Raw genomic sequence first — 3,906 nt, 5'->3', positions numbered from 1 at the left:
AAATAATATGGGTTATTATGTTGTAGTTTCAGAAATAGGGTCAGTTATTTTGGTTTATTTTCAGAATTAGTATGGGTAATTTTACTGTAGTTTTAGAAATAGTGTGAGTTATTTTGGTTCAGTTAAAAAAAAAAGTGTGGTTTATAATTTTTTAATTCCAGAAATAGTGTGAGTTATTTTGGTTCACTTTCAGAAATAGTGTGGGTTATTATGAAGTAGTTCTAAAAATAATATGAATTTTGTAGTTCCAGAAATAATGTGAGTTATTTTGGTTCACTTTTACAAATTGTGTGGGTTATTATGTTGTAGTTCCTGAAATAATATAGGTTATTATGATGTAGTTTCAGAAATAGTAGTTATTTTGGTTTACATTTTAGAAATAGTGTGAGTTATTATCTTGTAGATCCATAAATAGTATGAGTTATTATGATGTAGTTCCAGAAATAATGTAGGTTATTTTGATTCACTTTCAAAAATATTGTACGTTATTATACAATAGTTTCAAAAATAATGTTAGTTATTTTGGCTCACTTTAAAAAATAATGTGAGTTATTTTTTGAAGTTCAAGAAATAGTGGTTCACTTTCAACAATAGTGTGGGTTATTTTGTGATAGTTCAAGAAATAGTGTTTATTTTGGTCCCTTCCATAAACAATATGAGTTGTTTTGATTAGATTTCATAAATAGTGTGAGTTTTTTTTTTTTTTTTTTTTTGTAGTTCCAGAAATAGTATGAGTTATTTTGGGGTTTTTAGCTTAATTGCTCACAAGCTCAAATATCATTTGATATAATTACAAGAAACTTCGGGAACTAGACATAAATTTCTCTAAAATTTTCCACCAATAACACATTTGCGCCATCGTAATTTTCAAGAATGCACAATGGTTTAGCAAAACCTCTCAAACACTCGACGAAATAAGAACAATCTCATCAATGCATCAATGCATCAATACACATGTTACATAAAAAAGAGGAAGATACAAGAGAGTCTGCATATTCAAGATGAAATATGAAGAGAGACAAAGAACTTGACATTAAAAAAAATCGATTAACTTTCAATGTTTATCGATATTATGTTCCCTATTAATATAGGATTGTGTACAAGGGCTTCAACCCAATCAAAATTTCACCCACATGAATGGTTGATGACTCTTCAGTCGACCTGCTACCTGAATCAAGGTCAGACTAAAACATGTTTTACAGAAATGTATAAAATGGGTTTTCATAATTCGCCCTCCAAGAGATTGATTTCTCTCTTAAAACCTAATGAATTGCCTAAATGGCTCAATGATATACACAAGTGTGTACTTGAACATGAAACTCCACGTGATGCACAAAAGAACACAGTTAGTCTTTGAAATTGCAAAGCAACCTACTACCATCCAACGGACATGCGATTCCTTCCCCTTCCTCTTTGAGCATGTGCTTCTCTTCCACTACAACATGCATTGTCATATCAAATTCCATCAAAGTGCCAATCCAAGATACACAAATTCACACAGATTTCAGTACCAATTTTTTCATCATTTTCTCATCAACCAAACAGAGAAATATAATAAAAACAAGAAAATTCGATTCGATTCAATTCAATTTACCTTACGTAGCAAGAGAAGAGGTTGGTGAATTCGTTCTTCTCATTCTCACTACAAAAAAAGGAAGAGCTAGATCAATGAATCAAGCTCAGATCACACAAAAATCATGAAAATCCAGAAAATTGGATTTTTTGTAAACAAGATCTGTGACATGACAAGAAAATATTATAACCCAAGATCCAATTCCTTCCTTCCAACTAAACTTAAAATTGTGACGCAATTCACTGAGACTCCCTACAAACAAGAACAATCACCCTCCCATCCATCCTCCCTCCTATATCGTTGGTTAACCATCTCTCTCTCTCTCTCTTTCTCTCTCTCTCTCTCTCTCTCTCTCTCTCTCTCTCTCTCTTCCCTCTCTCTCCTCTCTCTCTGTCGGTCTGTAATTGTTATTAATTATATATCCTAACACCAAATGCATGAAAAACCAGGACTACAAGACAATAAATAGTCTAGGAAAAGATAAGGCAATTAGCCACTCTCACCCACAAAAACATGTCCATGTACGTTCACATAAATACTCGAAGAAAAACATTCTAAAAGTGGACTAGCTATTTAGTAACTTGAAACTTGATAAACGACTCAACATGTAATGTTAAAAGGCATCCAAATCAGGTAGGAGGTTGGAATACCAACATATTGGTATTGAGATAATAAGGCCTTATCAAATCCCAAACCAGAAATACCCAAGCAAACCAAACCTTATCCCGAATTTGATTTGTACTAGAGGTATGAAACTAAACCTTCTCAAACAAAACAAGCAAAGCCACACCAAATAAAGCAAGAATTTGCTCTTTTCCTCTGCTAATTTCAGTATGTCAAAACCAGAAAAACATCATTATGAGGATTATTCAAAAAGAAGGAAGAGCAATCCAAGTTGCACAACCCAACAATTTGCTCTTTTCCTCTTTTATTTTCCTGATCTATTTTCTTTACGAATGTACCAAAATCACATGCTCATTATAAAACAAAAAAAACAATGTAATGAGAATGCAGGAATGTAAGGAGAAAACTTGTTCTGAAATTGTCATATGGAAATATGTAAGCATAATTTGGCTATCAGTAGAATCCATACCTGAGTGACTACATGTAAACTGAGAAAAGAAGGATGGGTTGACCTCTCTGGATGCTCTTCGATGAACTTCGCCTTAACGGAATCATTCAGCACCTGAAGAAACTGGCAAACACAACTCGCTTTTGATTTTCGAACGCTCGATACATCAACTACGAAAAAGCCAACAACCAAAATGAACCAAACGTGAAAACAACAATTCTAATCTATTTTCCTATTTTTCTGTTATTTTAGGGAAAAATATGTAAAAGCCACAATTTAAAGATAAAGGAGAAAGGGCTTGTTAATACCAAGAACTTGTGCAGTTGGTGTTGCAATAGATCATTGGATTCGTAGAAATCTCAAGCGTTCAAGAACTAATGATGTATGCAAAAGAAATTCAACTGCAAAGATTCAAAATCATAAATTGAAAACAGGGATGAAACAACAACATGCAAATTTTTTAAAACAAAAACCAGATCGAAAAAGAAAGGTAATGTGTTATACTGACAGGGGAACTCGAGCTCCAGAGAATCGATGTTGAGAAGGTCGCCCATGCTTATCGGATTCGATCGATTCGATTGATTTGAAAAATGGTGGAACTCAAATTGAATTGAAAACAAAAATACATATTGGGTGGAGAGATCGAGAGAGAGGGAGAAAGAGATACGATCGATTCGATTGAAAAATGGAGGAATTGGAATCAAACTTGGAATAAACGGTAACATATATTAGACAGAGAGATCGAAATAGGGAGGGAGAGATAAAGCTTGCCGTCAGGGACAAAAGTCGAATGTTATTGCTTGGCCATTCTTATTGGGCTGATTTAAACTTGAACTTTGTACTAACCATTAAATAAACTTGTAACATGATTTTTAGTTAAAACTTAATGTTTTAAAGTTCTTTTGGTTAGGTTTATTTTTATTTTTTATCCAGATCTAAATGCCCCTTTTATTTATTAGTTTTTGGCCGAATTTTTGTTACAGCTCGTCTAGCTAGTTCGTTTCAAAGTAACGCTTTCTCAAATATTGGTTGTATTTTTATGTAACCACTCATGGATATCTGGTTCTATGCTTGCAGTGGCGTTAGAGGAGGAGCCACAGTGGGGTTAATGGGGTCGCACGACCCCTTGGAAGCCATGGAAATAACCTTAGAGGTCCCTTGGAGCTGCTGGTGCGACCCCTTAAAGCTGCTGGTGCGACCTCTTGGAGCTGCTGCATTTTTCTGGGTTTCTTCTGGTTTTCGTTCGGTTTGGCGGAAGAGG

At 34.2% G+C, this 3,906-nt stretch overlaps 1 long non-coding RNA gene across 2 annotated transcripts; it reads right to left on the bottom strand.

Annotated features, from left to right (window-relative positions):
• Positions 1-1,033: 1,033 nt before the first annotated feature.
• Positions 1,034-3,476, bottom strand: LOC114823764 (uncharacterized). 2 transcript variants are annotated; one of them, XR_003771713.2, is made up of 5 exons: positions 3,154-3,476; positions 2,954-3,046; positions 2,667-2,815; positions 1,595-1,642; positions 1,034-1,435 (listed from the first exon to the last, which is right to left on the bottom strand). It is a non-coding gene; the product is annotated as an uncharacterized lncRNA (long non-coding RNA). The 2 variants fall into 2 exon arrangements; XR_011574684.1 differs by having other exon boundaries at positions 1,034-1,429.
• Between the last annotated feature and the right edge of the window lie 430 nt (positions 3,477-3,906).

The sequence above is a fragment of the Malus domestica genome, chromosome 02, assembly GCF_042453785.1.
Source record: "Malus domestica chromosome 02, GDT2T_hap1".
NCBI lineage: Eukaryota > Viridiplantae > Streptophyta > Magnoliopsida > Rosales > Rosaceae > Malus > Malus domestica.
This window is presented reverse-complemented; position numbering and strand designations above follow the sequence as displayed.